At 39.2% G+C, this 12,376-nt stretch overlaps 1 protein-coding gene across 4 annotated transcripts in view; it reads left to right on the top strand.

Moving 5' to 3' along the window:
- ATOSA (atos homolog A) overlaps positions 1-12,376 on the top strand; it is a 45,835-nt gene that overhangs the window by 12,447 nt on the left and 21,012 nt on the right. Inside the window, exon 1 of one of the 4 annotated variants that reach the window (XM_079318079.1) lies at positions 6,446-6,612. The exons of the other annotated variants lie outside the window; for them this stretch is intronic. The gene's annotated coding sequence lies outside the window, so the exon portion shown is untranslated. Of the gene's footprint in view, positions 1-6,445; positions 6,613-12,376 lie in introns of those variants that run through there. 4 annotated transcript variants of the gene reach the window in all.

Genomic DNA, 12,376 nt, shown 5'->3' with positions numbered 1-12,376 from the left:
ACTGAGTTTCTTCTGTGCCTTGTTATGTAGGTCAAGTTTCTCTCTCCTCTTTCTTTTTTTTTTCCTCCAGCAGGAGGAAACTATTACAGTATTTTGATTTCTGCTAGAAACGATGCATGAAACATTATCAGCCCTTTGCCACTACTTGTTTGTCTTGGGGCAAATGAAGTTGATGCAAATATGTCAGCTTTGGGAGCAATAAAAATATGTATTTTTAATTAGCATCTTACTGGTTGCTCAACTACATGGTATAAAAAGGTAATTAATATTATACTGAACTCAATGCAGAATTGAGGATTATCCATTGCTTGTTATGCAAACTTGTTCTCTAAAAATGTGAGTGTTGCTCTGACCAAGTACTTGCATTACTATATGTATGTATATATCTTGTGTCTAGAGCTTGTTGATTTTCCTCTGAAAAGTACAAGACCTCTAATTTAAGTGAGCTTACTGACATTGGCTGCCCACTTCCTGGCATGGCAGGAGGAATCATTCCACTAGTGTACTCTCATGTTTTGTGTGGGAATATTGGCTTTGAATCACTGAAGCATTGCTTTGTAACGCAGTAAGGAATTTTGGAGAGGACAAAGTGAAATTTCATAATTGGATAGATTAAATTTTAAGTATGTGAGTCTGCCATTTTGCTATGTGGAAAATTACCATATATTAGGGAAGAGGGAGGCAAACCAGATTCTTGGCTGAAATTCTGTTAAGCCTTTCAGTTTTGACCCTATGTAATGTTTTATTATTTGAAGTACCAGAAGACTATTACAGCTTTAATAACATGTCTTACAGTGTGGAAACTTGTAAATAGCTGAATTGTGCTGTGTGACACAGTTCTATTATAAAACTATCAAAAATGTTCTTTTGTTTTATGCATTCAAAATTGCATAGTAGGCTCTGGTGTCCATTTTAAAGTGTGCAGTCTCTTACACAGCTTGAGAGTTGTAATGTCCTCATTTATCCTCCCAAATAAAATTTAAAAACAATTTTATGGCCTGGCCACTCTCCCAGAATTTTTTTTAGATGGGAAGCATATATTGTCTCCTTTGTAACTTTTTTACTTTTGCAGGTTACTGTTTAACCACTTAAGGGCAGGCGTTTTGGGTGAAGGTTAATAGCAATGGAAAAATGACCTGAGGAGCTTCATGTTGCTCCACCATCACCAATTTCATCTCTCAGAGCTCCTTGCATTTCTCAGGAAGAAGTACAGTCTCTGCCTTTGGTCTGTTAGCCTTATGCCTCTCACTCCACCCCACCCTCTGAATAATTTGGACTGCAAATACTGAAACCTACTGAAGCTGGAGGTAGCCTTGTTAGCTAGGAGGATTTTGGGTGGTCAAACGTGTTCTGACAAAGTTCCACAAGATAAATTACCCACCACTTAGATGACAATGAATGGTTTCTAACATCAAAGTTTTGGGAGATCAAGTAGCACAAAGAGAAGGTGAATACAATAAGAAACTGCAGTAGGAGAGGTCAGATGCTATGAAAATAGTTTGCTCTGGGCTTTTTGTTTTGTCTTTTTCTGTATTTCAGATAAAATAATGGAATTCTTAATCTACATTCCTCACATGAGGACACTTACAAACAAGTCCTGTGCTTTTTTTTTTCCTGTGTGCTTTTTAAATTACCCTGATAGCTAGTTCTGTTCTAGCAGCAGTGCTGCAGAAGTTTTCAGCTTGTAGGTGTGATTTCTAACTGACATGATGTTGTAATAAAGTTGTAGGAATATCAGCTCCTACTTAACCTGCTTACTATTATGTTTAATGTCTTGTCCATTAAAATAAAATTATTGAATTCTTGAGTGTTTCTATCTCTTCTCCCTGTGAATGCTCTTTAAAAGCTTTATTATTATCAGTGCATTTGCACTCTTACGTTTGTTTCATATTTTCTTGTTTTTCAGTTATTTTTGGGGAAAAAATTGCAGCTTAGTGGCATTAGGAGGTGCAGTGCCTTGCATATAGGCAGAAAATGTATTTAACAGTTCTTCCCCATGACTGTATTTATCTTGAGCTGAGTTATGCCATCAGTGTTCACATACTTGTTGGAGTTGAACCAAACCTCTCAAGTTGATATGGTCTGATAGTCAGAAAGCTGCCCTGGATGTATTGCTCCAAGCCTTCACATGTGAAGCCAGATATCTGTAATGGAGAATTTTCCTGAACATGCTGAAAGGAAAACCTTTTCAGGCACTTCTAGACTGTTCAGTTGCATCATTCTCTTTGGAACCAGAAGTAATGACACTGGGTTCTTATTTTGGGTCTCTAAACCCCCCAGCATTATACTGGATCTATCCTATGCATTTGTGGTTGTATCTACCACATCTCTCATCCTTTTAGTCTGAGAAGGCATCTTAGCCTGTCCTGTCTCTGAGCTGTGTTCTGCTGCACTGACATTGCCAGTGCATGTAACAGACTGCAGGTCTGCTTGTCATCATGAAAGCAGACCAGCCTGGAAAATACTGCCTTGTTATTGAGGTGTATGGCTTAGTCTTCTGATGCACTGAAATTCTTTCCATATTCCACATAAGTATTTTTCAAGATTTTCTTCCTCCTTATCACTTTTGAGGATCTAAGTTTTGCTGGCTGTACCTGTGAACAGAGTGCTCTTAGCATATGTTAGGGTGTTAAATGAGTGAAACAAGAACTTCCTGCTGAAGGTCTCTTCCTTGCCCCTCATAGTACTGATTTTTTTTTTTTTTTTGTGAAGAGTTTTAGGAGCAGTAAAAGAAACAGATGCATTGTTCCCTTTTGTCACTGTACAGCCTCCCACCCTCTTCTGAGGGTGTGATGAGTGAGGAGCAACAAGACTGGCCTGCTTTCCTAGGATAAGACTCAGAGAAAGTCAGTATATTTCTTTAGGTCATGCAGATTTAAATGAAGATAGTGGAGTCAAGATAAGGTAAAATGCCTTTAACTCCAAAATTCTAAGCTTGAAAATGGATAACTAGGTTTTTGTTTATGTATGTAGCAAGTAGACAAACATTTCAGATTCTGTCAGAGGATAAAAGGCAGTGTTTTCTTGTTAGCAACACATGGTTGAATTTAAGCCATTTGTCCTCTGATATAAAATTACAAAACTTTTGTTTTGCAATATCAAGAAGGCAGGATGAAGAAGATTGAGGGATGCTGTGGAACTTGGGGAAGATAATGTATAGTGGAGTGTGCTTGAATGGGAGGGATACAGCCTGTCTTGGAGTTCAGCCACATCATCTACTGTCTGATGAAATCCTTTTCAAATTGATGGCTAACAATAAAGCTGCTGCTTCTAGAGGTTGATGTCTGCATAAGTGTGTGTTTTTTTCCTTGGTGAGAAAGGAGAATATTGGCCAATATTCAAGTTTAAGTAATGGTGGTCATCCTACCTGAAAGATAACAGAGCGCTCAGATGAATTTCCACATTAATTAGGAGATTTTCAAAAGGGCTGAAGGTGGGGAGGCTTAAATAGCAAGCACCAGTGCTAACAAGCAAGACTGTTGTTGAATAGTTAATAACAGATGGCTGAACTTCTGATGCAAATGATGAGACAGAACAACAGAAGTTCTCTACATCCTGACCCAGCAACTCCTCACTAGTGCTATGGCAACTAATACATTTTACTCTCCAGTTTTAGCAAAGTTTATGAAAGTCCAGATAACTTGTTGGTTTTATGACTAAAATAAATTTTAGAAGGCAAAGCAAACCAGCTGGAGAAGGAGAAAAGGTAAACTAAGAGAAAGTGGATATGAATTCCTAGAGGCCTTGTGTATTCTAGTTCCTATAACATCTTTCTAAAAAAACTAAAGCACTGTATACTTTGAAATATTTTGGCAGTTAAAACATTAGTTTGAATGCAAAAGTTTATAATCTGAGTAGATCTCTCTGAATCCTTTCCATTTAACTTCACATGAAAATTGCTTCATGCAACTTGAATAGCATTGCAAAGGGGAGAAGGAGCAGGGGCAGGAACCTCCCTGCATTTGACCTGGGCATGGTGTGGGTGAGGAGGAGCCTGTAGTGGGTGGATGTGACTCCTTATCTGACTCTCCTGTGCAGCTGAGGTGCTGGCCTTGGGCTGTGTGAGCAGGACACTGGAAGCACCCAAGTGCCCTCTTATTTTTATAGGGAGGTTACTCTAGGGGTCCTGTACCTACTGCAGTTAAATTCAAACCAGAAGTCAATATGTCTTTTTAGGGTAGGACATCTGAAGGATTGTTGTTCTAGACTAAACCTCATGGCACTGAAAGTACTGGAGGGTGGGGTTTGATTTGGGAAGCCACGAACAAGAGCAGTGCATATAACTGAGTCCAGGTCAAGCATAAACAACCTGTTGTAAGTCTGGTTTATCAATGCTGTTAAGAATGTGTAGTTTTCTCAGCTTTTGCTCTGCTTCTGAGGTACATCTATGCTTGTGGGTCTTGACCACAGCAGTGGCTTCTTTACATACAGAGTGAAGGAAGTGCTTCGTGTAGTTGTGCACCTCTATATTCTCAGGCTGTGCTTCCTGACTGTTTTGTGTTGCTGTGTCAGATAGAGCAAGGACTTCTTTATCCTCCAGGTGTGTAACTCAGTCATTAGAGGACTTAAAGAGAAGGGAAACAAATTCATGGAGTTATTGCCTGAAGATTATTACTTGTTATCTGTGATACAAATTAAGAGTCACACTTGAGCATGGAATAAGCATAGAACAAAAGACTGTCCTCAACTCAGACCTTATGCAAGTATCAAACGCTAAATCAATGGCTTCCAACAGAGGGCTGTGAGGAGACAAAGGGATAATACTGATGGAGACAGATAAACTGTGCTCCCACAGGCTAACGAGCCTTTATCACCGTAATGGAGAAGCTGCAAAGCAGAGTCATTTTAATCAAGAGTGTAGAAGAACAGGGGGAGTAAGGACTGGTGATTAAAGTAATCAAAGGCCAAGTTACTGCAGTAGTGAGTGGGTGACAACAGGAATGGTGGTGAGCAATGGAGGATCTTGAAAGCAGAAGGTTAAAACAAAAGTAATTTTCTTGTTATGAAAGATGATGTTTTAAGAGACAAAGAAGAACAGGAAAATGTGGTTTCCTGTTAGGCAGCGACCAGAGGTGCCTTACACGGCTGGATGGTGATGAGGCATAGCCTTATCTGTGCCTTTTGACAGGAATTCCGTGAGGAATGCTGCGGGCAGTGCTGGCCCTTCCCTGGGCAGGCCGATAAGGCTCCCCGGGGCTCTGCTGGCGCTCACATGGGCTGTGCCAGCCCACAGCTCCCCAGCTTGGCCTGGGAAGAACTTATCTCTGAGGAAAATCTTTGGATTTCAGACAAGCATTTTTCCATACTCAAGAGGAAAACCAACTCATGCTAAAAACAAGCCTCTTAATGCTGTTTCCTAGGGATTCAGCTTAGCAAGGAGGGTGTAGTGTGAACCCAGTTTGCGAGTTTTTCTGGGGATAAAGAGGGCAGGTTGCTTGTTGTCTGGATTCCCATGCCAGATTCTGATCCTTTCAAGATCAGCCACTAATTCAGATGGTAAGAATAAAATGTTCTGTGCTAAAAATCTCTCAGATGTGTTTTTTATTAGCTCTTGAAGATAAGTGATTGCAAAAACCCAGCTGTTTACAGTAATAGCCAATGTAATCAGATATTTCTAAATGGAAACTTAAAGTCTTTTTGATTACTCTTCTGTGCTTGCTGTTTTGTTATCTTTTACAAAAAATCCTCTTCCTTCAAGAAAATTATGCATTGTTATCCCTTGATAATAACAAAATTTATTTTCTATATCGATTTCTAGTAGAAAATCTCTGTATAATGTTTTTGCTAATGGGAGGGTTGACAAAATAAGTTATGGGTATCAGGCACTTGGATTCTGGAATGTTTGTGAAGGGCTTTTGTTTTTTTTACCTGATGCTTAGCTTGAGCATTCACAATAATTTATTAGATCTATTAAACCTGACAAGTGGGCAAATCCTTAATGTTGCCTGAACAGTGTTAGTAGCTGAAGTGAAGCTTTTGGCATATCTGAGCTGAATTCATCTTGAAGCAATTTTCCTTGAAAGAAGGTACTTTTGCTATTTTCTGATTGAAGTTGCATTGGATATTTATTTTAGGCATGAATATTTTTTCTGCTGGTCCAAAACTCAGCTTTTTGGTTGGTTTTTTTTCCCCTGCTCTTTACTTTTAATTAAATATATAGTTGCAAATTATCAAGGAGGAACTAAAGTAAGGTTTTATTTGTTTATGTGTCTTTGCTTATGTCAATTTGTTTTGCCCAGATACAAAAGAGGCTGTGGAGGGCCTTGAGCTTTGGCTGGATAAAAACTGTTATTCTTCATGCGCTGCTCATGTTCACTATTTTTAGTGTAGTGTTTTGTTTTTCCTAATAATTTATTGCCCTGTCCCTTGACTCACGGGTCACCTGATTTGGGAGCAGGGCTCGGGTCGTTCCCTCCTCTCTAAAGTGAGAGTTTATCTGGAGGAGCAGGACGCTGCTGCTGGCCGGATTGGGCTGGAAGTGGCCCTGGAGGGGCGAGCCCTGTCCCTCGGTTCTCTGGAAAGGGCGTTCCAGGAACAGGCAGAACAGGGTGTTACAAAACACACGTGCAGCCACTGAACCCGAGCCCGGGCCAGCCTGGTGGGTGACTCCAGGTCAGTGCTGTGCAGGGACACTTCTGCCTGCTGTCCTCTGTGCCTGCCATAGCCCTCAGCTCCTGCTTCCCTCCCAGGCAGATTGTTCTCAGCAGATACATGACGAATACACCGCTGTTATTCTCGCTGCAGCAGTGTTAATTTTGGCACTGGGATCGAGTGCCTTGCATCTCAGATTGCCTTGGGCTTGTTTTGTTCTGTCAGGTGCCCCGTGGCTGGATGTTTCTGGTCGCCTTCAAAGCTGCAGTGCCAGCCTGGAAAGATGGTTGAATGAAGGGGAGAGGGAAAGCAGACACTTACATTTTGTAAGCAAACAAGTATGTTGTTTGAAATTTCACTGTCCAAGTGGGCCTGCTTTTTAAAAAGGTACTTTCCAAGGTCTGGTGCTCTAGAGTTTCATTAGTCTGATTGTTGTTTTCTTTTAATCTTAAACTCAGTCTGATCTGTAACAAGATAAATGTCACTCAGCTAGATCCTGTCAATTCTTCAAATTGGGTGAAAGCAAAGAGAAGGAAAAACAGCATACATCAAGCTATTCAGTACTTGCACAGATGAAATATGTCTCGACATGTAAAATACTATTTGGATGATTTGGATTGAACTAAAAGTTCATTCCTGGCCCTGAGGTCTTTTCAACCTGGTGGAAAACTGCACAGACTGTGATATTCCCTAGAATTTAAAAATAAAGACAATTAACCTTCATTTATCTGGATCAGGGCCATTGGCTGACCCAGGTAACAGTGTTGGCATTCATTCATAACTTAATGGTTTTTACAGGTTCCTCTAAGACAAAGGTATATTTGAAATTGAGTGTTATCTGTCCTTGAGGGAGAGCACCATGCTTTTGGCATGGGTGCAGGGTTATTGCTGCACTGGTGAGTGGCTGATAGCACCTATTTTACACTCTTACCAAATTTGTAATGCAAGTAACAAACCCAAAACTTTCAAAAATTTGCTACATGTAGATAATCAAAATTCTTGCCCCTGAAGAAATGATATTGGGATCTTAGTTGTTCATCTGGTTTTATTTTAGTGATCTTGCAATAGACTCACCAAAAATTGGACTAGGTGGGTTTTTTTCAAAAACATGTAGACTTCAGCCCACACCTGTCCCACAGTCTTCTCTGTTTCTTTTTTTGTTTGTTTGTTTTTTTATGTAACCACAATAAAACTGAGAAATTGCAATATCTATTAAAAATAGATACTGATAGGTATCTTTGAGGAGATTTTAAGCATACAAGAGATTTGTCAGTGGCATGGTTTTCAAAAACCACTGGTCAGACCTGTTGGCACCTGACCACAGTGTGAAGATGAGAGTGTTTGAACAGTGGTGGTTGAGCGTGTGGAAGGCTGAGTGTTTTGGTGCTTATAAAACCTCACTTGCCTAGGCAACAATATTGTGTTGAAGGCTGAATGTTCAGTGAAAGGTTTCCATCCAGTGTGATCTCATAAGTCACCATGGTGCTTTTACCAGGGGCTTTCCCTGACTCCAGCAGCTGTGGCATGCCTGCTGATTCCACCCAAAAGTGAGTCAGTGCTCTCACACTGCACTTTTCAAATTCTCTCTGGTTTATTTTCCAACAAGTCCAACTATGGTCTGAAGCAAAGGGCACATGATGTAACAGTTCTTTTTCTTGCAGTGGTTTTAGGGAAGAAGAACACCAACTTGTGCCTGGTGACTGTAAACCAGAGTGGAACCTGTGCACACACAGAGTAGAGATGGCCTTTCCCAGCTAGATTTCTGTGCTCCCATTACAGTTTTGTCAGGCACTAAATGAGTCTTCCAAATAATTTGCTCAAAATCCTTTTGAAAGCTGAAAGCTTCTTTATTTCTCCTCAGAAAAGAAGTGTTATTTTATCTATATTAATAGAAAAAGAGGCACAAGAACACTTGAAAGTATATTGCCAAAGTTTCTAAGTACAATATGTATTTAGGGTGATGAAATAAAGTATAAAATACCCCAAACAGAATTTTTTGGTGTTAATGAGGAAATTTTAGAAACCAGTAATTTGGCAAGGGTAATACTTCATCCCTATAAATGCTGAGCCCAAAGATACTTGTGTCTGTTGTGAAGATACATTACAGAGGAGTAAACCAAGTGACACTAGCAAAAATCTGGCCAGCAAAAGGTGCAAACATCTAGACTTTCAAGTGGAGGGCTATTCTCTCTGGCAGCTCTCACAGGCACCAAAATACCTACTGCAGGATTTTTTAAAAGCTCCATGTTGTTTTCCAGTAACATCTGGAAGTGATTTATTATGACAAATTGCTGCTTTCCATCTCTAAACCAATCCCTGTATAAAACAGTACAGAAGTCTGCAAGTAGTTGAATCTTTGTCAGGCTGGATTGTTAAACAAATTAAGGCTGAAACTTATGTATGTCATCCTGTATTATGTTGTGTTTAGGGCCTGAAATAAAATTTCTGGCACACACTTTTTATTTATGTATTCTAAAAATGCTGTCACAGCTGGAATTTAATGCAGAGCTGCCATCAACCTGTTTAATGGGAGAGATGTCTTGGCTTGGGAGTTAGACTTCCCAAAAGTCAATTGCCACTGTCACATGGATGATATGCCTTCAGGAAGAGGGGAAGATTAGCCAAATAGATGTGCTTTTTCATTGTTAACACACATTTGAAAAGAAAGCAGCAGCTATGGAGTCACTGCAGAATGATATTTACAGCTAACAGGAAACAGAGTAAGCTGATGAAAAGTTTCACTCCTTGTGTCTTCATCCATGTAGCTGCTGCTAAGCTCCTTCTTGAGTTAATGAGCAATCATAATGAAGATGGTCTCATCTCTAAAATTCCTTTGGCTGGTAAAGCCTTGATGAAAGTCATCAATATCAGTGAGGGAAGTGTGGAAAAAAATTATGTACATAGAAATTTTGTATTGGGAAATCTGTGTTTTAGTGTAAGAAATGCTCAGTTATTTGCCAAGAAAACAGCTCTGGAAGAAATTCTTACATACTCTGTAAGCTTAAGTGTGCTCTGCTTTCTGTTCTAGGGTGACACATGGCTCCTTCAGCTCCACAAACTCAGCATTTGGATGGGTTTTGCATTGGGGTGCCAGTGCCTGTGAAGTTAGCCTGGGTCTGACCTGCACTTTGCCCTTGCTACTCCCTGGGACTAGGGTGGAATTCAAAACAGTAATTTGTTTTCAATATAATTCTGCAAAGTTTCTATCAGCATATTTACCAGGGTAGTAAATTACTATATTGATGGTGAGTGAAGGTCAGATAGAAACCTTCTATTCCCTTCCAGTTACAGCCAAATGTCTATTCTATACTCAGCACCACACACCAATTCTAAAAGAGCTGTTTTCTCCTAACTATTTTCTTTTGGAAGTGGACAGAAATCCTTTTGCATTGTTGGGATTTAAATTTTTGTTTTGTTCAGATAGGTGTATTGTGTCATGCAGTTTGTCCTAACACAGTCTAGTTTAGGCAGAGCATCAGCTAAAAAGCTAGAGATGAATTAATGGAAATCACTTGGTCTGCTCCTTATAGGCATTTTTGATTCATTATAGTACAACTTCAGGTTTTTTTGTGTAGTCACATTTAATGTAATCACAGTGTAGGAAAAGGTAATATAAAGGAAAACAGAAGTTGATGTGCTCTTAAGGGCATTAGCTGAGCTAAGTCCTCTTTGCTTTCAGGGCCTGACCAGTTGTAGCACGTTGATAAACGTTTATGGGTCAGGAAAAAAAAAATGTTCTCTTCCCACAACTGGTTTATTTTTAAACTGCTAACCATTGCAGCACCAGTAATCTTGCAGCTTTACACTGATATTTCAGCACTTATGTATCCATGTCAGCATAAAGTGGGGCAGTTGTATTTTTCAATATACATGTTCTCTTGTAATTTTTGGTGAATTGACATTGGAAATAAGCCTCAAAGTTCATGTTTTCAGGTGTTGCTTTCCTTCTACTAAATACAGATGTTGAAATTGTAATGATTGACCTACTTTACAAATTGTGATTTCGTTGTGGAGCAAGAAGCAATTTAGCTTATACCATTTGTTCTTATTCCTCTTCTTTGTCCACTTAAGGGAAAACAAAACCAGTTTCCCTGATCAAAATGTAAATATTGGATGTAGATTCTGGTTTAATGCCAAAAAATCAAAAGAAGCACATTAAACTGTTGTTGCTGAGATAAAAATAGAAGCTACAGTTGGACAGAGAGAAGTGACTCAGTAAGCAGTGTGGGGATGGCAAAATAGGATGTCAGCCAAAATGCAGGAAGCAAGATGGGAACACCCAGATCAGTTTAACAGTCTGCATTTTACACTCCCAGAGAGTGTTTCTGAGATGACTGAAGGAAACTTAAGCTTTGAATGGATTTTATTTCTGTACTTATTAAGCTGTTTGAACCTGAATAAGTTTTAGTAAAATGTGAATTGTACTTTTTTCCCCCAGCCCAGTTTTAAAACCAGTCTCTATTTACAGTAAAGCTGCCTTGAGATTAGCTCTGGTGCTGTGAGAGGCAGCAGGAGATGAGCAGTGATGCACACATACCCAGGGAATTAATGCAGCACTGCACTCTGCAGTGCAGCTCATGGCACTGATTGATTTTTATTGCTCTGCAGCTCTGGAATAACTGCATCAGCTCCATGTAGCTCTGTCTTGAGTTTTAAAAATCCCCCCTTACTTACAAGATAGTGAGCTTTGGTTTGTTTTTCTGGTTATAAACTGGCATAAATAACAACATAGAGGGAGGTGAATTTCTTCTTGTTTTTTGTGAAACTAAGGAAGACCAGAGGTTTTTTTTTTATACATTATACTGTTATTTTATTTGAATAGCAGGTATACATCAGTTCTAATATAAATTCCTATGCTGCCATTTTCTGCCTGCAGCTGAACTGCTTTGATACTAGGTAGTGGTTCAGTTTGGCACCCTGGAAAAAGTAAGCAAAGAGGAACAATAAGATGAATTACAGTACTGCTCTGCTCATGTTTTCACAAGCACTGTCCTTGAGCTCAAAGATCCTGAGCCATAAGAATGTAAGACAGTTGTCAATGTGTGTCACTCTGGATAGGATTATTCCTAAATTAAGGTGAGTTATCTGTACACTGCATTTGCTTGAATTTAAGTAAGTAATGTTTTGTTTCTTGAAAAAAAAGGCCATCTCATGAGTTTAACTCTTGATAGCTTAAATTATACCTAAACTCTTAATATTGCAAAGCTTTTGAAGCCTATGACTTCAGATATAATTATGGGTTTGTAATATGCAGACACAACATGACTGCTCATTTAGAGAATCTTGAATTTGGGGGATTCAAGGGCAACTTTCTTTTGAAGTGAAGCACAACGTGGAATTAGTTAACCAAAGCATCCGTAGGTGTTTCTAATTCCAGAAGAGAAGCTGTTAGTCAAACGTTTACATTGTGTTTCATTTCCTTTACAGTAGTTTCTTGAATCCCTGCCTTACTCTTAAAATGTGGAAGTACCTTTAACCTGTTCCTTGGAATAGCAAGATAATAAAACTTATCAGAGTTAACTGATTTGTGGGAACTTTATAAGTTGAATAATAATACTAGGAATGTGATTACTTTTAATCAATGGCCTTCAAAATCCATTATGGGTGCCTAAAGATTTTCCAGGAAAGGTCTGGGGTGTTACAGAGCATATTAAAAGACAATTATTAGTTGTTTCATGGACTCTCAAAGGAAGTAGCCCTCAATCAGTAAAGGTCAGGATTAAAGGATACTTCCAGTTGAACTAAATTGTCTTTCTTTGAAAGAAGTCACTTTGCTCTTTTTCTG

This window comes from Erithacus rubecula (assembly GCF_903797595.1).
Source record: "Erithacus rubecula genome assembly, chromosome: 14".
Lineage (NCBI taxonomy): Eukaryota > Metazoa > Chordata > Aves > Passeriformes > Muscicapidae > Erithacus > Erithacus rubecula.
This window is presented reverse-complemented; position numbering and strand designations above follow the sequence as displayed.